This window comes from Prionailurus viverrinus, chromosome B4 (genome assembly GCF_022837055.1).
Source record: "Prionailurus viverrinus isolate Anna chromosome B4, UM_Priviv_1.0, whole genome shotgun sequence".
In the NCBI taxonomy this organism is placed as follows: domain Eukaryota; kingdom Metazoa; phylum Chordata; class Mammalia; order Carnivora; family Felidae; genus Prionailurus; species Prionailurus viverrinus.
This window is the reverse complement of record NC_062567.1, coordinates 68,402,392-68,424,811: the sequence shown is the minus strand read 5'-3', so window position 1 is coordinate 68,424,811 and position 22,420 is coordinate 68,402,392. Positions and strand designations below refer to the sequence as shown.

The 22,420-nt window shown below is 38.7% G+C and overlaps 1 protein-coding gene across 4 annotated transcripts in view; it reads right to left on the bottom strand.

Moving 5' to 3' along the window:
- TMEM117 (transmembrane protein 117) overlaps nt 1–22,420 on the bottom strand; it is a 487,518-nt gene that overhangs the window by 370,552 nt on the left and 94,546 nt on the right. The gene's annotated exons all lie outside the window — the stretch shown is intronic.

Here is a 22,420-nt window from a genome sequence, read left to right as displayed (position 1 = left end):
ATTAAAAAATGCTCAACATCACTTATCATCAGAGGAATGTAATTCAAAACCACAATGAGATATCATTCCACACCTGTTAGAATAGCTGTCACCAAAAACACACGTACTGGCAAGGACATGGAGAAAAGGGAACCCTTGTACACTATTCGTGAGAATGTAAATTGGTACAGCCATCATGGAAAACAGTATGGCGGCCCCTCAAAAGATTAAAAATAGAACTACCACATGATCCAATAATCCTGTATCTAGGTATATACCCAAAGAGGAGGAAATCATTGTCTCAAAGAGATACCTGTATGCTCATGTTCACAGTAGCCAAGATAAATGGAAGCAAACTATCAAAGGATGAATGGATAAAAAAAATACGATGTGTGTGTATGTACATAACAGAATATTATTTGGCCTTTAAAAAGAAGAAAATCTTGTCATATGTATTAATTTTGAGGATGTAATGCTAAGAGAAATAAGCCAGGCACAGTAAGACAAATACTGCATGATCTTACTTACATGCGGAATCTAAACAGTTGAACTACTAGAAGCAGAGTAGAACAGTGGTTGTCAGGGGTTGGAGGGAGAAGAAGTGGTGAGATGTCTATCAAAGAGTATAAAGTTTTAGGTATGCAAGAGGAATATGGTCCAGACATCTAAACTACGTCAATGTGATTACAGTTAACCACAATAAGTACTGTATACTTGAAATGGGTTAAGAGAGTAGATCTTAAATGTTCTCACCGCACACACATATACACACGTGCAAAAAAGGTAACTATGTGAGATAATAGATATGTTAATTAGCTTGATTATGATAACCATCTCACAATGTTTATATGTGTCAATTCATCACACTGTAAACCTAATTATATATACAATTTTTGTCAATTATAACTCAATAAAGCTGGGACAAGGATATAAAGACAGAAGATGTAATTGTCTACTTTATGGTATTTAGTACAAAAGAAATCTATTTCCACGTTGGAGCAAAGTTGAGGAGGTTATATCAAACACATAATAACTGGAATAAAAGACAACAAAAATGTACATCTACAACAAGGTAATTGGGGCACCTGGGTGGCTCAGTCAGTTAAGCGGCCGACTTCGGCTCAGGTCATGATCTCACAGTCTGTGAGTTCGAGCCCCGTGTCAGGCTCTGTGCTGACAGCTCGGAGCCTGGAGCCTGTTTCCGATTCTGTGTCTCCTTCTCTGACACTCCCCCATTCATGCTCTGTCTTTCTCTGTCTCAAAAATTAAAAAAACGTTAAAAAAATTTTTTAAAAAACAAGGTAAGGTAAGATAAAAGGATAGATTATCAATTTTGCTTATCTATATAGATTAAGACCACAAGAAATAAGAATGGAAATTCTGTTCGTCCAAGAGAACAAGAAAGAAGCACTCTTCCACTATCAGATATCAGCCCAGCCAAGTCTGCAACTGGCATATTCAGACGGTAGATATTAAGGTATTGATGTGACATAAAAAGTACCTCAATGTCGTAAAAAGAGCATGCATCCATCATTTAACTCAGAGTAACAACTTCCGGTTGTAAAGTAGCTTTATATTTTCATCCTACCTGTAAACACCCTGTCATGGAGAAAGGCTGACAAAATATGATGAGTGAGCTGAAAAGTTCTGAAAGGCTGACTGGAGCTAAAGAACAAATAAATAAAACATCAGTAGTAAAACAGTAGCCCTGTAGATACATCACTCTTAGAAAAAGTACTTGAAATATATATCTAACTAATGTGTGGGGTCAGTAGTGTTACTTTTAGTTGGGTAATATACTGAAGTATTTGTAAGATTTTCCTATATGTGGTAGTCATGCATTCTCTGGAAGCAACTTAGACAATTAAGAATTACGTTAACACTTTCAGGTCACTGGAGTATCATTTAAAATGTCACTTTTAGGGTGCCTGGGGGACTCAGTCAGTTAAGCGTCCAACTTCGGCTCAGGTCATGATCTTACCGGTCATGAGTTTGAGCCCCGCATCGGGCTCTGTGCTCACAGCTTAGAGCCTTGAGCCTGCTCTGGGTTCTGTGTCTCCCTCTCTCTGTGTCCATCCCCTGCTCACACTCTGCCGCTCTGTCAAAAATAAATAAATATTAAGAAAAAAAAATTTTTTAAATGTCACTTTTATATGTTGCTAATTAATGCATCTTTTGAAAGGAAAACTCAGTAAGTCCCCTCAATCAACAAATATTTACTGAGTACTTAATATATGCCAGGTGGGCACTGCACTGTGCAGTTAATACCACAGCAAAGGACGGAGACACAAGCCCTGCCTGCATTGGACAGAACAGGCTACATAATGCTGTGATAATAAACCACCAAAAATCTCTGTGCCTTTACACAATACACGTTTGTTTCTCACTCATGCTACCTGTGCCATGCATGGGCCTCTGCTCGCTCAGGGACCTGGGCTGACACAGGCTCATCACCTGGTAGCTGAACCATCTGGATCATGTGGTCTTAGAGGCCACGTTAGAAGAACAAAGCATGAAGAACCATACATCAGGGAAAGGGCCTGGCCCAATGATGGCACACATCACTTCTGGTTACAGTCACATGCTCTAACTGTAAGAGGGCTCAGAGATACAGAAATAAAATCTCTGTATTTGAGAAGAAGAGGAGAATCAAAATATTGTCAAGCATTGGTAGGTAACACTGCCCTCAAAACACAATTTGATAGGAAATATATATGGGTAAAAAGGCAATTAAAACACAGTGTAGTGAATGTTATGATGTGGATGATGCATGATATTATGAGAACATATAGAAGGAACACTTTTCCTGACCTTTAAGTAGCCATCTAAGGAGACACCTGAATAAATATGAGCTAGCCAGAGAATAAGCAATGGGAAAGGGGGTGGTGGGTGGAGGGACTTATTTGAAGACCCAGGGGTGAGAAAGCGCAAATTTTATTCATAGAAGTAAAAGAAGTTCACTTTGGATGAACTTAGTGTTTTGGCAAAAGGAACAAAAGGGCAGAATAAAGAGGTGAGCTGGGGCCACATTATTTAGAGCCTTATAAACTTGGACTTTATTATGAAGACAATGAAAATCCACTGCAGAGTTGTAAGCAGGAATATCCAGGTTTTAGAGGAATCACTGCAGTATGGAAAATGAATGAGAAGGGGGTAGCCGCTGCAGAAATCCAAGGAAGAAACTAGGAGAGTAGCAGTAAGGATAAGTCTACGTAGATCGATTTGAGAAACACTTAACAGGTAGAATCAAAGAGTCTCTGTGATTTACCACACGTCTGAGATAAGGGACCACAAGAAAGTGTTTGGTCTTAGCAACTGGTTAGCTAACGAGCCATTCCATTCACTGGTAGGGAACAGAGGAAGCCGGTAGGGGTGGGGTCTGGGGTGTGAAATGAGTTCAACTGTGGATTTATTTAGCTTGAATATTGTTGATATACTCAAATAGATATTAGTCAGTATGATATGAAACTCAGAACTAAAATTAGGGATAAATATAAATATTTTAGAATCACACATATAAAAATAGTCAATTAAGCCAAAAGGGTCGATCTCATTCAAGGAGCCTGAATAGAATAAGAAAATCAGACTACAACCCTGAGTAAAGGGAGCCTAAAGAACACTATTAGAGCAGTACCACGAGAGGAGAGAATAAAGAAAGGAGGGAAAGGTATGACATCAAAAACCAAGAAGGTAGAGCATTTCAAGATGGCAGGAAAGGTGGTAAGTGCCAAGTGCTAGAGCTCCCTCCCCCTCTCCGGTAGAGCAAAATAAAGACTGAGAGATATCCATTGGTTGGTTTGACTAGGAGATCACAGGTGACCAAGTAGATTTGGGACCTGCACAGGATGATGTCAAGACTCGTGGCAAAGAGCAAGACGGACTCTTAGTGAGTGAAAGGGATAATCACCAAGTTACTAGAAGACAGAATGGAACAAGTACAAGGTGAATGCCGGAAGCCTCCAAGGACTTTATATGAGGGTGGGGGGTGTGATTTTAAATGAATTTTTGAAGACATAATAATAAATCTGCACTGCACATTAACAAACGTCTATCACAAAGAATATTTCGCTTCTATCCTCTTTTTGAAACATTAAAGGGAATTTTTTGCTTCATTCTACAAAGTAAAAGGATATTCCTATGGCTCTGTTGTGCTTTCTTTGATTAGAGATGTTGTGACATTACTAGCTGAAAGGATTTTTATCTATCTTTTTATATTTCCGCTTGCAATATAACTCTTACTTCCTAAAGTAAAATTCAAACTCATTTCCTACTAAAAGGATATACTCATAAATCAGTGTGTCACACATGGCTCATGAGGAAGTGTTAAGTGATTTTAGTAAGAATTATTTGCACATGTGCAGGCTGCAGTAAAAACTGCCAAGTCTGGAAATAGTTTTAAGTACAGGTACTTTCTCATGCCTAACTAAAAGAGCATGACACCATTATTCCTAAATTGAAGTGGTATATGGCACCTATAATCTGATGACTCTAAGAATCTGTACTGTGCTAAAGAAAGAAACTGAAAAATCCTGTAGCGTTTTAGCTACCCCTATAGTCAGAATAGTATGGAAAGTTGCCTGAACATAATCTTCCTTCAGCGGGTTTTTCAAGCCAAATATGTTACCTTTTCTGTAGCAAATACTAAAATTAGGCTTGAGGAAGAAGATCATAGAATTCTATACCTAGAAAAGAATTTAAGAAGTTACCTGCCAACTATGCTTTCCTTGGTCACAAGGTAGAACTTTAAACCATTCTTAAAAGACAACCCACCATCTGCGGAAGAAATTTGACTAACACCTCTCTGATGTGGTATCAGCTTGCTGTTGTTGAAAAGGGCAACTATGGAAGACATTCTCCTTGGAAGCTAGTTAAGTTTTACCTGGGTGCCATACCTACAATTAGATTAGTCATTAAGACTAGAAATAAAGACCATATTGACAGACATGGAAGGAAACAGCTCATTAAAAATTATTATTGGGCCGCTTGGGTGGCTCAGTAGGTTAAGTGACCGACTTTGGCTCAGGTCAGGATCTCATAGTTCATGAGTTTGAACCCTGCATCAGACTCTGCACTGACAGTGCAGGGCCCACTTTGGATCTTCTGTCCTCTCCTCTCTCTGCCACTTCCTCTGTCTCTGTCTCTGTCTCTGTCTCTGTCTCTCTCTCTCTCTCAAATAAATAAAACATTAAAAAAATCTTCTTTGTTGGGCACCTGTGGGGCTCAGCTCAGGTCATGATCTCACAGTTCGTGGGATAGAGCTCTGTGTCAAGCTCTCCACTGACAGCACAGAGCCTACTTGGGATTCTCTCTCTCTCTCTCTCTCTCTCTCTCTCTCTCTCTCTCTCCACCCCTCCCCTGCTTTCTCTCTCTCACTCCAAATAAATAAATAAATAAATAAATAAATAAATAAATAAACAAACAAACAATCATTTAAAATTCACTGTTATATTTACTGTAAGGATTTGTTAGGAATGTTCTTGAGGATGTCATTCTCTACATTTTAGAGGGTTCTCTTTATGAAAACTCACAGGAAAATTTTCCTTTTGGTTTTCCTAAGAAAGACCTGTAGTGCTTCTCCCAAATATACATTGTATAATGCAATGCATGGTCTTTAAGCCTGAGACTGGGTTCTCTGTTGATTACTTGCTAATATTTTATGGGACAGCTTTAACATTTCCCCACCATCAACATGGAGGAAGATATCCAGAAAAGCATGGAGCAGAAAATAAAATTAGTGCAGAGACTGGAGAAGAGTATAGGAAAAACTACACAGCATACAAAGGGAATTTGTCTTGTGGCAATTCTAGATGTGTGTGTGTGTGTGTGTGTCTGTGTGTCTGCTGTGTGTCTGTGTGTCTGCTGTGTGTCTATATCTATGTATTTTTTTTCTTTCTGAACATTTTAATCACACAGAACCCATTATTTAAGTACAGTATATTAACTATTCACTGCTGAGGAATAAATTATCCCAAAATGTAGTGGTTTGTAACAGTAAGCATTTATTATCTCACAATTTCTGTGGGTCAGGAATCTTAGCACAGTTGAACAGCATCCTCTGGCTCAGAGGCCAGGTCACAGGCTACAATTCCCACACCAGCAGAGGCAACAGTCTTCTCAAGGCTTGATTTGTGGAGGCCTGGCTTACAAACACACTCACATGACTGCTGGTGGGTCTTAGGTCCTTGAGGGATGTTTGGAAACAGCTCCTTGCCACACGGGCCTCCCATAAGACTACAGAAATTGTGTGTGGTAATTTTGCTCCAGAGTAAGGGTTCCAAGAGAGAGACAGACAGACAGACAGAGACAGAGATGGAGACAGACAGAAAACAAGGCAAACAAGATAGAAGTCTAATCTTAGAAATAATACCCCATCATCTTACTATATTTTATTCATTAAAAGCTAGCCACTTGGTTCAACCTACACTCACCCTACACTGGCTTGAATATCAGAAGCAGGGAACATCAGGACCACCTCAAAGGCTACCCACTGCATACAGTCACTGTCATTTTCTCCTATGACAGGGGTCCCCCTTTACTCCAATCGGGATCTGAGTTGAAAAAAAAAATGGAGCTTGATAGGTTTGCCTTAAGCAAAATGGAACGTATTTAAATTTTCTTAAGCAATAGTCATGGGAGCAGAAAATGGAATTCACTTGGTCAGTCAGTCCTTAACATTGACCACACTTTGGTCAATAATAAGGCCTTTCCTGAGGCTTTACTATGAACATGGATTTGTAAAACTTTCTAGGAACTCATTCTTACTATATTCTAACCTGATACAAGTTATTCATGGACAAGAGGCCATGAGATCCTTTATCTTGAAACAATCTCATGGTCCCTATTAGAAACTGAACTTGGCTACAAAGTAATTACAACTGTCCAGGAATATTCAGTGTGCATCAAGGCCAAGTCTTCTTTCTAGAACATCCCCAGATGATCCTTTTTCTATCCAGGTCTCTCTCTATTCTCTCCTACTGATTTTAGGTAGGGCAACCATATGTGTCAAGAGTGCCCCGACACCACAGTTTAAGTAATGCTTTGTAGTTTTCTTCCTTATTTCTACTCTGGCTACAGGGAATGGGATAAAGGGATCACCTTGTATCCTCTTCTTTTGCTAGTGGGAAGGGTTCAGAGAAAGAAAAGGCAGAAGTGAAACAGGAAATGCTCATTGCTAACTCTTCCCAATCTCTCTGTTCTCCAAGCAGTGGTGCACAGTCGACATACATTTAATAAAAGAAGAAAAGGCTCAGACTATTGAGCAGAATTTGAAAGATATATGTGGCACGGATAAAATACACCTAAGGACAACATTAAAAACAAAGTAAGCTAAATTCACAGGAAAAATATGGGCAAGGCTGTTTTGACTCCCTCTTAACCCTTCTGGGCAAATGAGAACTTCTTGGCTAGCTGTAAGAGCAGACAGAGCAATCCACAAAGCAGATGGCTCCAATCCAAGCCAATTATACAGGTCACAATTTCCCAGTCCAGTGCTTTTCCTGGGCTACAATGGAAGAGATAACGTAGATATGCAACCATGTGATTTACTATCTACTCTGCCTTCAACCAAAGTCGGGAAGAAACATTGCTATGAGCAGTGCTATGCCCAGAAGCTTTCAGGCTCAGGTTCAATTTAATTATTTTTTTTTCTTTTTTAATTCAAATTCTTCCCCTCTCATGACCTCATCTTTTGCCTTTAGCAAACTCCTCCTTAACTTTCCCAGAAGGAGGAGTTGACTTGAACAAATATTTCTGTACCTCCAATTATTTCTTCACTCACACTATAATATTGCTAGCATGGAAAGGGGGCCCTGTTGCCAGGGAAACCAGGAGGAGTGCATAAGTTCAGCCTCAGTTGGATTCTCTATTCTAATTGATCAAATTCCAGCTGTGTTCTTGACTTACCCCAATTTTGTAGACATAAGAAGGCAAAACATCTCATAATTTCTCTGACAAATTATATATTTACCCATATCTTCATAAGGTCCCACTAACCAGTGTCTTTTCTCCTAAATCCACTAACTCAACTCATTTATTTCTAATAATCATAGATGACATTGAAAGTGTTCAGAACAGACATGGCATGAGAAACACCCAACACAATGAATATATTCACCAAATCAAAATGTATACTAGAGGTACACAAGAACTGAACCAGAGCATGTTAACTATCAATCGATCAATAATACCTTGAAACCATTCCTTCCTGCTATCAAATAGATTTCTCTGATCAATTACTGTGCTTTTAATTACCTGATTGGCCATATGATATTAACACTGCATACAACTAGATTAGATTCTGCATACACATCAATCAGATTTTGATGTGAAATTCATTCATTCCTTTTCTGTCACATCATAGTTACAATGATTTTGTAAAAATCATTATATATATATATCCCCTTTATAGGAAGAAAGACACTGTTAGAAAGTGCAGTAGGAGGCTTGGAACTGCAATCATACCATGTACCTGGAATAATGCTACTGACTACCATATGCGGCCACTCTTACCTCAACTAGGAAGCGATTATGTGCTTCCTGATATCCTAATTCTTCCTGGATACAGTTTCCAGTCTCCTTGTGCTTGGTTGGGGCCAAGTAATTAGTGCTAATCAAAGCTGTGTGTCAACTAGTCTTTAACAAAGCAGTAAAGAGTATCCAATGGAAAAAAGACAGTCTCTTCAACAAGTAGTGTTGGGAAAATTGGACCGTGACATGCAGAATGAAACTAGACCACTTTCTTACACCATACACAAAAATAAATTCAAAATAGATGAAAGACCTAAATGTGAGACAGGAAACCATCAAAATCCTTGAGAAGAACACAGGCAGCAACCTCTGTGACCTTGGCCAAAACAACTTCTTACTAGATATGTCACCGAAGGCAAGGGAAACAAAAGCAAACATGAACTATTGGGACCTCATCAAAATCAAAAGCTTCCACACAGTGAAGGAAACAATCAACAAAACTAAAAGGCAGCCTGTGGAATGGGAGAAGGTAATTGTAAATCACATATCTGATAAAGGGTTAGTATCCAAAATCTGTGAAGAACTTAACAAACTCAACACCCAAAAAACAAACAGCCCAGGTAGGAAATGGGCAGAAGACATGAATAGACACTTTTCCAAAGACGACATCCAGATGGCTAACAGACACATAAAAAGATACTCAACATCACTCATCATCAGGGAAATACAAATCAAAGCCACAATCGGATACCACCTTACACCTGTCAGAATGCCTAAAATTAACAATACAAGAAACAATAGGTGTTGGAGAGAATGCAGAGAAAGGGGAACCCTCTTGCACTGTTGATAGGAATGCAAATTGGTGCAGCCACTCTGGAGAATAGTAAAGAGGTTCCTCAAAAGAATGGAAAATAGAATTACCCTATGATCCAGCAACTGCCTTATTAGGTATTTACCCAAAGGATACAAACACAGATTTGAAGGGGTCCATGCACCCTTAAATTTATAGCAGCATTATCAACAATAGCCAAACTATGGAGAGAGCCCAAATGTCCATCAACTAATGAATGAATAAAGAAGATGTGGGGTGTATATATATATATATATATATATATATATATATATATATATATGATGGAATATTAATCAGCTATCAAAAAGAATGGAATCTTGCCATTTGCAATGACATGGATGGAGCTAGAATGTATTATGCTATGTGAAATAAATCAATCAAAGAAAGACAAATACCATATGATTTCACTCATATGTGGATTTAAGAAATAAAACAGATGAACATATGGGAAGCAGGGGGAGGGGAAGGGGAAGAGGAGAGAGGAAAACAGACCCCAAGAGACTCTCAGTGATACAGAACAAACAGAGTTGAAGGAGGGAGGTGGGTGGGAGATGGACCAAATTGGTGATGGGTATCAAGTTGTTGTGATGAGCATTGGGTGTTGTATGTAAGTGATAAATCACTAAATTCTACTCCTGAAACCAATATTGCACTGTATGTTAACTAAAATTTAAATTAAAAAAAAATTTTGGGGTGCCTGGGGGGCTCAGTTGGTTGAGCGTCTGACTTTGGCTCAGGTCATGATCTCACAGCTCATGAGTTCGAGCCCCATGTCAGGCTTTGTGCTGATAGCTCGGAGCCGGGAGCCTGCTTTGGATTCTGTGTCTCCTTCTCTCTCTGCCCCTAACACACTCACAGTCTGTCTCTGTCTCTCTCAAAAGTAAATAGACATTAAAAAATTTTCTTTTAATTTTTTAGTTAAAAAAAAAAGAAAGATGTTTTTTACACAGTTAAAAAAAAAAAGTTGTGAGAAGAAGTTACATTCCATCAGAATGTTGAATTATTTCCCTGAGACTCCAGGAGCAACTCTCAACATTACAATGTAGTTACTATTTCAACCACGGTCCCAGAGGGAGGATGACGAAGCAGAGTCCTCCAATCGACTCACAATGAAATGTAGTATGAGTAAAAAACAAATTTCGTTGCCTTAAGCCATTGAAATTTTGGATTTGTTTGTTACTGACACAGACTCTAACCTATCCTGACTGGTAGAATCTTAGTTTTAAGATCTTATCACTGGAGCCTCCTGTTCAGTGTTCTAATTCTGAGATACCAACTTCAGTGGCTTTTAACATGGAGCCCATAAACTCCCTCACACTGTACGCAAAATTTAGGAGGCTGGGGAAGAAGATCCACGGTGTTCATTAAATTCTCCAAAACTCCTGACTTTAGCTCTGCCTTGTTGCTGATTCTTAAGTAATCTATGAGTTTAGTCTCTAACCATGATAGGTAACCTCTGGTTGCCAACCTTGACTTGGATCTCCTTGCCCTAGACTCCTACCTTGTCTAGGAGTCATCATTCATTGTCTGGCTAAGATGAAAATGTGCCTGTGACCTGCCTCCAGAGCTGAACCGGCTCTGGATACTTGTTTGATCTCAAGGAGATCAGTCTTTAAACTGTAACTGGTAATCAGTGCCCAAAGTAGGTACTCGAAAAATGTTCTTTTAATCAATGAGGCTGATCTCAAACAGATCAACAGTGTCTGATACCTTGCTCCTACGAAAGATAAGGAAAAATGGCTATTGTGAATTTTAATTAAAAACCTTCCCAAAGCTTGATGAGTCTAGGTAATAAAGTCTCTAGAAGCAATTCCCCAAATAGGTGCACAAATCTAGCTTTTCTACTAGTTTAATTTAGGTCATTGAATTTTTAGAAACTTACCCTAAACTGACTTACCTTAGATGATGTAGTAAAGTGATAATCAAGGCCACCCTATCCAGACAAGTGAATTGTTTAAGCAGCTGACGTTCTGTAGCTTAGCTGTCCTTTCTGCTGAGCCCTGTCTTAACTTAACATGATCCTAACAGAAATATCATATCTGTTGCTCATTTAAGACCTATGTAATCCTGTTCACTTATCAGTTTTATGTAGATCCACATATTCAGTTAAGATGTCACTGTAAGGTTCAGTATAAGCTACAGCCTCTTACCTCTCTGTAGTTACTTATAACTTTATCATCAATGATTCATTTTTTTAAGTTTATTTATTTGAGAGAAAGAGAGTGCATGCACACACACGAGCAGGGGGAGGGGCAGGGGAGGTGGAGGGGGAGGGAGAGGTGGGGAGAGAGAGAGAATCCCAAGCAGGCTCTGCGCCGTCAACAGAGAGCCCAATGTGGGGCTCAATCTCACGAACTGTGAGATCATGATCTGAGACAAAATCAAAAGCCCGGCGCTTAACCAACTGAGCCACCCAGGTGCCCTGATCAATGATTTATTTTATATGCTTAGCTTTAAGTTTGCACATCAAATTCTCTAATAAAAGTAAAATGGTTTAATAAATAAATTTGACTATCTAATAAATATTATATATACATATACATGTATAACAGTATATTGAATAACACATACTATTACATATAATATACATTTTATATTAAAAATGTGCATATTTAGGGGCGCCCGGGTGGCTTAGTCGGTTGAGCATCTGACTTTGGCTCAGGTCATGATCTCACAGTTCGTGAGTTTGAGCCCCGCATCGGGCTCTGTGCTGACAGCTCAAAGCCTGGAACCTGCTTCAGATTCTCCCTCTCTGCTCCATCCCCACTCATGCTCTGTCTCTCTTGGTCTTAAAAATAAATAAAACATTAAAAAAATTGTTTTAAATGTGTATATTTAGGTAGTATATGGATGATCTTGAAGCAAAGAAATCTATTAACATTTTTCCTAAAAAACTGCACATGTGGTATATATTCTTCTCTATTATTACACAGAATGCTGAACATCTTAATGCTTTGCAACATCCCTGGGAACCATCCTCCTCATCTTTTAAAATATGCATTTTGGGGGGAGAGGATTAAACTATGTAGTCTACAAAATACAAGTCAAAATCTAATACCCCTTTTCTGTCTTCATATTTTGTGTATATTTTACTAATCTTTTACTGTAAAGGACGTAAAGCAGGTTTTTTTTTTCAATTAGGTAAGGGTATCCATTTAATACATTACTTAAATATGATGTTTTTCTATGTCTTTTGTAGCTAACTGGTTCAAGTATTTTATGCACATTTTCTTCTCTAAGAAAAAAAAAAAAAAAGTAGAGCATCAGGATACCCTGGCAGTAGCCTAAAGGAAACTGAAATAGAAAGAAGCTAAGCAGTTCCAATGAGATTCTCCTCTCAAGGAAAACACAAGCAGGGCTCATTTATCTTTACCACAGAAAGGCACTATCCTCCCGATCCAGTGCAAGAGTAGAAGTTGTAGACATTCCTGACTCAGCAGCCAGAGTAGTGAATACAACAGTGCTACAAGTGATGTTACCTTGACAGGGAACGATTGGAATGATGAAACATTTTATTAACAGAATTCTGTTTACTGGTTCTCTGATTCCCTCAAGAATAACTATGGGGTTAATAGGTGACAAAGGGGGTTACTTGTCACCAAAATGTCACTTTCTCAGCTCGTGCTGGGTCCCTGTTATTCATTTATTAAATTAAACTATATAACTTCTGATAAAACGTAAGCCTCAGGCTATCATATACATCAACTTTTCATGCCTGGAAAGTAATGATTTCCTACATGTTCACCACTGGGAAGAAGGGACTGAGATGAAAATTAAAGATATTCATTATTACACAGTCTCTGGATAATGGATATTCACACACATGCACATATGCATGACTGCCACGTCATTAATTCCCATGTTATCATCAATAATTTCACCAAATGTTCCCTCTTTTCAAAAAAGACAAACTTAGCAAATAATCATTTAGTAACTTAATATATGTTTGATTTCCTCTTCTGAATCCTGATTAAATATTATATTAGCTCTGTGTATTTGCTTTTCATTGATGAAAAATAAGGAACAGTTTATGTATATTCATAAAGATGCATTCATAGCACTTGAACTGAGTGCTATGTATTGCATATACTAATCTGACTCTATAATGCAAGTATATTTAAGATTATGTATTATGTACTATTATGGCATAGGAAATTAATATTTATTGAACACCTACTAGTGCTAGTTTGCATACATTGATAATAATCACCATAGTTGTAATGACAATAAAGTAGTAAGATCATTGACATGTATTATATCATTTCGTTATAATGGCTGAAGTACTTACTATTATCATTATAACTAATACTTACTGAGAGCTAAAGTACTTGAGAAACTAAAATATATTTTCTATTATTATAAAAGCAACTAACACTTATTAGGAGCTCATTACATGGTGGGCAGCACACCAATCTCTTGGCACACATTGTCTTCTTTGATTGTCACAACAACCTTAAGGCAGTACTAACATCCCCATTTTTACATCAGTGGAAATGTGGCTCCGATAGTGAAGTTTGCCTGGGGTCACATAGCAAAAAAGAGTGTCAGCACACAAGTCCATGCTATTTCTAGGACAACACATTGCCCTCCGTACAAAGCAAAGCCAATGGTGACCGAGATTATGTTTAGTTTGTTTCTCCACTTTGGAAGCATGCATTTCCCCAAGATTAACAATAATAATGGTGAGGTTGATAATAGTAAACCCAGTAACAATCCTGTAACAGCAACCTATGTCTTAAAAATGAGAAACGGTCTAACTTTTCCAAGTTATTTTTGCCAGTGAGCGGCTAAGATGGGGCTAAAGTCCAGGTCTTTCAATTGCCGCATTCGAATTTTTCCCCTGTAACAAGCTGATAAACTATTTAATGAGAGAGTCAAAATAAGCAACTGTAAACAAGGATCATGGAACACCTCTTAAGTGTGTCAAAACAATGTCGATTCTGGACAGATAATAATGCACTCGCACACAGTAATAAGGATGCAACATCGATTGTGTTTTTCATTAGTGTTTTAAAACTTCATCAATTCAGACAACACTTACAGTAAACTCGTGATAATTTGGCTGTCCTGCGCTATTTTACCTTTGTACTATCAAAACCAAGTAATGCGAAACCAATACTATTAAAAGCAGCCAACTGTGCCCTATTGCTATACTGCCTCTGGCTGGCTAAGTAAGTCTCCTTCTCCCTTGCCCGACCCTCCCCCACCCACTCCCCTTTCCCTTCCCTCCCTCCCTTTCTCTCTCACCAAGCCTGCCTCCCTTCCTCCAGCACCCCACTGGGTCAGCCCCCACGACCAGACCCAGCCATTCACTTCCAACTTTTCTTCTCTCCAGCCCATTCTCAGCAACCAGCTCAGGCCCCTTACTCCCAGCCTTGGTAATTAATTGTACTATTATTGTGAATTAATCGTACAAGCAAGTCAATGTTTAGCCTAATTAAGAATGAAGCCAACAAATTATGTAAAGCACCACTCCAGCAGAATTTGCATTCAGCCTTGCATTAGCAGCCAATCAAGCTTTTCAGCTATTGACTCAAGTATTTTCAGACTTCATGAATACCTACAGCCAAGCTTTCCCCCCATCCCAGCTTCTAAACCCGGCCCAGGGACTCCATCCTTCCTCTGTCCCTCTAGGCCCACCCCTTGAAAAACAATAGATCTCTCTTTTCATTTACTAAAATTTAAATGGATAATTTGGGACATTAATAGTGTTGTTAGTTTACGTCACACAAAAACTGTAGTGTTTAACATTACAAAAGACCATTTAAATTTTTTCTTGCCATCTCCCAAAATAAATATAGCACTTTTAAAAACAACAAAACACACACACAAACGTCCCTTCCTCCAAAAGAAGCTACCAGTGTAAACAACGGTAGCAGGTCACCAACTTTGTACTTGAAAAATAGCAAGTGAAAATCAGGGTTCTTAACAGAAAGAAACATGCACCACAGCCGTAACTATCTAGATGAGTGGTGACCAGAAAGAGAAAAAAATGTTTGAGTAAGGAATCTGAAAGCATTAGTGAAGGTTTTAAAAATAGTGGACATAGGAAGGAAAAAAGTACTGCATGGAGTGAAACTTCACCCTGAATTTTTCCATTAAAGTGAAACTCAACTTTGGGAAAAATAATGGGCCGAAACCTAGACCTCTAGCAACAGAAACTAAAGCTATAAATCAGTCTTTTCTGATATGACATATGGACACACAGATGGACCAGAGTAACAGTCATTCTTTACAAAATGAGGATAAGAAGAGCATGGGGGCTAAGGTCTAGGTCAGCTGTGCACATACCCTTGAGAGAGCATTAGCGCTTGAACCATTTCATCCAGCCTGTAGACAAGTCTGTGCCAGTCTCTTGCTTGGTCATTTTTTTCCTACTCATTCTTGCTTGCTTTTGCTGTTCCCTCTGTACATAAAAGCCATGCATCTCAGATTTTAGGAAAGTGTGTATTTTAAGTATTTGCTCCTGTCACCACTCCTAGGCCTATCACCCTTACAGCACATCCACTGAATGTGCTTACCACACCCAGACATTTAATGAGCTCTCCACATAAGTTCTTACTTACTAAAACTGATCAGAAACAGAACAGAACGGAGACGATCTATTCCATTTTCATTACACCCATCACCAAATTCTTACCTTCATTTTTTTCCAGATTCTGAATATGAACGCTAATATTTATTTTCAAACTTGCCTGAATCAAATCACTTTGTCTCACTCAGTTCTCAATTTTTGTCTCGGCAACACTTAACACATATTGATGTATTAACTAATATTTGTGACACTTCTCTGGAAAAAGATGTGTATCAGGAAGAAGAAAACTTTGTCATTATCACTAGAAAACGTCAGCGTCTTCATATCCTGCCCTAAGTACGATGCACCCTGTGGAAAGTTATTCCAGTTCACAGAGGAAATTTTATCAGTCTGTCAAGTGTCTAATTTCCTCAGTGCTAAACACAACATTTATCCTTGTAATACTGGAATAAGTCTATAAACATGTATATATATGCATGTGTGTATATGTGTGTGTGTGCATGCGTGCCTATGTGTTTATATATACTATTATTTAAACTTGTTTTAGAACATAAAAAGAGGCCAAGTGCATCACATAGTAAGTACTTATTATAGAGATCACTAGGTGGGTTTCTTCAGAAAGCTCACTAACAATTAGGAAGGCAAATATTTCAAACCAAGTTTCAAAAATTCAAAAGAAGGATGATTCTCTTCAGAGAAAACCTGCCTACCACATGGTGAGGCAGTCTAAGCTTAAAACATGCCTTTTGCTGCCACCAAGTGGCTGTTTTCAGAATCTTTTTAAGAACAGAACTGGAGCGTCCGTGCTTGCTTTCGTACCATTTCATTCCTTATACATTATACATGTTATTCTTTGGGGAATTGAGATATCTGAGAAGGCCAGGCAAACATTTCCTAAATTAGGGCTTTATACATTTGATGCCGTAGAAATTCCATGACTAAGAAGTTCTTCAGAAAATGATATCACAAAGGGTGTAAGGTATCTAAACACTAAAAAAAGACTCTTCCCAGCCCTATATGACTTGCTTATTAGTTTCTGGTCAGTAAAGACCTCAACCTCACTAGATTCTACACCTGAAACTAATGCTAACTGGAATTTAAATAAAAACTTGAAGAAAATTAATTAATTAAAGACCACAATGTGGACTCGAGCACACCTCTATTTCTGTCAAACAGAGATTTCTAAATGGATTGGCCTTAACATACCTAGTTGAACACAGAGGAAATCAAAACAACTGGGGGGTGGGGGGAGTCATTTAGAATCATTTTTAGGGGCACCGGGGTGGCTCAGTGGGTTGAGTGTCTGACTCTCAATTTCAGCTCAGGTCATGATCTCAGGGTCGTAGGACATGCTTAACATGGAGCCAGCTTAGGATTCTCTCTCTTTCCTCTGCCCCTCTCCCCTGCTTGCGTTCTTTTTCTCCAAAAATGAACAAATAAGCAAATAGATAGATAGATAGATAGATAGATAGATAGATAGATAGATAAAACAAAATAATAAAAATGTCTTTAGAATCATTTTTAACCAAGGCAAGTCCATCACTGTGGAAGGAAATAGGAAATGGTCTGGTTTCTTTCCTACTTATGTCTCTTTCTTGAGGCTGCAGTCCTGTTTGGGAACAATGCAGCATATTGCGGGACTGGGATTACCACAAAACCCTAATTTTTAACTTAACTGATTCCTTTGCCTCTTTTTCTTTGACTGTCTTCCCTTTTCGCTCCCAAGAGACAGTTAATTAAACATTAATTGAATGACAGGAAATTGCTAACTTAAAAACAACACAAAACTGAAATGCGGTAGCAGCAGCTCCTTTGGGATTCCAAGAACACAGCACCATTCCTCTTGGGGTCCTGGTTCCTTTGACTGCAAAATGCATTAATGTGATTTTGGTTATGAAAGGAAAAGTTCCAGACAAATCAAAGTGGACAGAAGTAGAGATGAAAGAGAACTAAATTGCTCTATATAATGAACCAGAAAAATTTTAGAAGTTTTCTGGAATTCCAGAATTCTGGAAATGCGGGGGGCTCCAGAGAAAAGTAGGAATCTAAAACTTATTGTTATTATTTTATAATTTATTGTCAGGTTAGCTAATAACATACAGTGTATATAGTGTGCTCTTGGTTTCGGGAGTAGATTCCCGTGATTCATCGCTTACATACAACACCAAGTGCTCATCCCAACAAGTACCCTCCTCAATGCCCATCACTCATTTTCCCCCCACCCACATCAACTGTCAGTTTGTTCTTTGTACTGAAGAGTCTCTCATGGTTTGCCTCTCTCTCTGTTTGAAACTATTTTTACACCTTCCCTTCCCCCATGGTCTTCTGTTAAGTTTCTCATTGCACACATGAGTGAAAATATTTGATATTTGTCTTCCTCTGACTGACTTATTTCACTTAGCATAATACCCTCCAGTTCCATCCATGTTGTTGCAAATGGCAAGATTTCATTCTTTCTCATCACTGAAGAGTATTTGATCATATATATAAGCCACATCTTCTTTATCCATTCACCAGTTGATGGACATTTGGGCTCTTTCCATAATTTGACTATTGTTGAAAGCACTGCTATAAACATTGGAGTACATATGCCCCTATGAATCAGTACTCTTGTTTCCTTTAGGTATATTCCAAATAGTGTTATTGCTGGGTCTAGGGTAATTATATTTTTAATTTTTTGAGAAGCCTCCACACTGTTTTCCAGAGTGGCTGCACCAATTGGCATTCCCGTCAACGGTGCATGAGGAGAACCTGAAACTTAGAAAAGAGAATGGGGGCCCCTGGGTGGCTCAGTGGGTTAAGCATCCATCTCTTGATTTCAGCTCAGGTCATGATCTCACAGTTCATGGCTTTAAACCCCTCCATCAGGGTCTGAGCTGAAAGTGCAGAGGCTGCCTGGGATTCTCTCTCTCCCTCTCTCTCTGCCCCTCTCCCACTCATGTGTGTTGCACTTTCCCTCTCTCTCAAAAGAAATAAAATAAACATTAAAAAAGAAGAAGAAAAGAAAAGAGAATGGCCAGGGATTAGGGGGTGGGTTCTAAAATCCCAAGGAAAATGTATATTAAAACCATAAAATTATGCCTATGGTTATGAATTTCTCAGAACTTTTTTCTAAGCAAAGCCCAGCCTGTCAGACAAGCCTCCTAGATGCTGCCTGTGCTGGTAGTTATATTTTCTAGTCCATCTTCTGTAGCACTCTGCAGAACCACTGAAGGTAGGAGTGCATGTTTCCATTCTCACCTAAAACGAGCCCAAATCCTGATCTCTGGTCCTGCTATGAGAGGTAAACTCAAACCCCTATGTTACTGCCTCGGAGTGTCACTACACAGGCTTACTGCCCTGGTTTTCAGATCCTTCTTCATTTTTGGCCTCTGGGATTTTTCTTTTTCTTTTCTTTCTTTTTTTTTTAAGTTTATTTATTTATTTTGAGACAGAGAGACAGAGCATGAGCAGACGAGGGGCACAGACAGAGGGAGAGAGAGAATCCAAGGCAGGCTCTGCACTGTCTGCACAGAGCCTGACTCAGGGCTTGAACTCAAGAAACCTGAGATCATGACCTGAACTGAAACCAAGAGCTAGATGCTTAACCAACTGAGCTACCCAGGCACCCCTGGCCTCTGGGGTTTTTTCTTACATCTGGGTAAGCTCAGCTATACAGAGCTATGCACAGTCTATCAGGCTGCATTATATTTTCCATTGTTTCTAAAGACTTTGTAGGACAGCCTACTTAGACAGCCAACGTGTAAAAATGAAGTTGCTCATAAAATGTCTATAATGTAAAAACTCTGACAAGGATCGGAGCCTTAACTACAGCAGAATCCTGATCCACAACCTCAAACATTTATAGAAAGATGAGTTTACTTTCATCTTGATGACTTAAAACATAAAAGAAGTTACAAAAACAGCAGCATTTTGGTGGGATGTGGTGTAGAGGGGTGGAAAGAGAATCAATGGGGGGATACTTTCCTCATAGTAGTAGGACATATGGGCTGTCTTGAGCCCTGGTCCCTTTAGTCCGGTCAGCTAACTTACCTCTCTCCTTCTCCATTTGACCGCCTCTCGTCTTGACTCTCCAGAGATGGCTAATGCCATAGAGCTAGTGCACGCTTCAGGGAATTCACTCCAATGAGAACACCAGGAGCAGGCAACTTGACTCTCATCAAGCCAGTTCTGGCTAAAACTCTTGAGGCTCTGGTCAGATAAACCTAGGGGTTTTGTTCTCTATAAGGAGGGATCAAAGGACTCTGGCTGAACCTAACTTTACAATCAATCCTAAAATTGGGGGGAAAAGGCAAATCACTCTAGGGAATCCTCTCAGAAATCCTAAAGAAACCACAAACCAGGAAACACTGGAATCCTCAATGCCAATCAGATTCATTGTAAAGAATCCAGGATTCTTCTTCACCACCAGCAATCCTCTGATATAAAACTAGTCAGTCATGATATCCACATGCCTATCATCTTTTCCACACCCTCTGGCTCCATCATTCCCTGCCCTACAAAGGATGAGGCAATGCCTCAAATAACATGGTGAACCCTGGAGAACCACAATGCACAGATGCATCAATTTTCCCTAGGAATGGATTTTCCTCCAAGTTTACATTCCTACCTTAAAGTACTCACTAGTTCAAATGGCATGTGTCATTAACGTTGGTAATATGTCTTTTATAAATGGTGACTTAATTTGTTTATTAGTAGAACTAAACCATTTGTCCCTTGCTTCGGATTTTTTAAAAAATTAAAAAGGGATTGCAGTAAGATGTCCCCTCAGGAAAAGACCCTTCTGAAAAAGGATGAGGCATATTGGTGAGGAGTTCAAGAGTTAGTAAAAATATGGAATACTGTATTTAGTCTGAAAATAAAAGAGAATCACTTTCAATTTTAGTTAAAATAGACGCATACAAATTCTCTTATTTTCTGCATATGCCTCCTACTTTTTTCAATTTTCAAACTCTGCTTGAAAGATTAAAAATACAAAGCAAAGCTAATAGACTTACAGTGACTGAGTAACAGAATCAACCAGCAATCAACTCTGTGCCACCCTAAGAGCAGGATGTATTACCAGAATTCACTACTTAATAGTCCAACTCCTCCTTTGTCAATGTCTAAAATAGAGATTTAATTATAATGTAACTTCAGACAAGTGACAGAACATGTCTGGTCCTCAGTTTCTTGATCTGTAAAATGGAGAGAATACAAAAACCTATTGCTTAGGGTCATTGTAAGGTGTAATTGAGTAGTGGTACTGAGTGCTTAACAGCTGTTAGCCCTCTGAAAGATTCATTTCAGTATTACAGTGTACCAGGGGTCTTCCATTATTGCATTTAATTTATTACCTTGATATCTCCTTCTTCCCTCAGAATAAAAACTTCTGGTTAGCAAAGACCTCTTTAGCTCCATTTAAAAAAAAAAAAAAAGAATTAAAGAAGTCAACTTCCAAGAAGAGGGTATATTTTATATTTAATGTATTATTTTCAGCAACAGCTTAAAAAATGCAAGGTTTTTAATGGGTCCCTTCCCCTTCTGGCCCCAGTGCTGACAGTGCACAACACCTCTCTGACAGGCTGAGTTGTGTTGGGTAATTCCAAGAGCACCATTACCCGTTCCATTACTATCAGCACTGCGCTAAGGGTGAAGCTTGTCCTGACTTCCCTAGGTTAGAGTCTGTGACTCCATCTTTTAAAAATAGACTCAGTAAATGGCATTATTCGAAACCCAAGAAACAACTACAAAGCATTTCGGTAGCTTCTTAAAGCCTGAACATTTGATCTAAATCTCACGTTCCACTTGGTACCAAAAAGGAACCTTTGTGAAATAACCTGCTTTCCCATTACTGTTCATCTCTTTTGATGGTGGGGGGGAAAAATAAAAATTTTAATTGAGCTATCCCTCTCAGCTTTGTGCTGGCTAACATCTGTACATAAGATCAAAACAATTGCAGTACAGAAGAGGCCGACAATCTTGCCTCGCCTATATTTAGAAGAAAATGATATTACCTAGCTTTCCAATCTATTGGGAAGGATAGATGAAAACCCTCCTTGGGAACTATTTCATTGCACAACAATATCTAACATAGTTTATTATTGTCACTAATCTAATTCTTAGTGCTGTAAGCTAAGCCCTTCTCCTTATATTCTGTTCTTAAACCTTACTGAGAGCAAACTAAGAATTGGAGAAACTTAAAAAAAAAACCTACAGTCTACTTGTTAGTACATCTTCATGCCACAGTGATTTGATTAGTGATTTGATAAGTATAGATCACAACCCTGGATTTAATACAGGGTGGCCCACTTTTAAGATGACCCATTCATAACAAAGTTCTCTCTGTTGGAACTGTCAAGAGAGTTAAAAAAAAAAAATGCCACCAGTATCAAACACTTTTATTTAACCAGGCATTGCAGAGCAAAGGAATTGCAAATCCAAAGACCTTCATCTTAGCCCAGCCTTACTGAGTGTAAACAAGTCAGTAAGATTTCCCAATTCTCATATTCTGTCACTATAATGAAATTCTTACCTGCCCTCAAACTATCCACAGAGATATCCTAAAGGAGAAGGAACACAAGACAAGCACGGTAGAACACTACAAG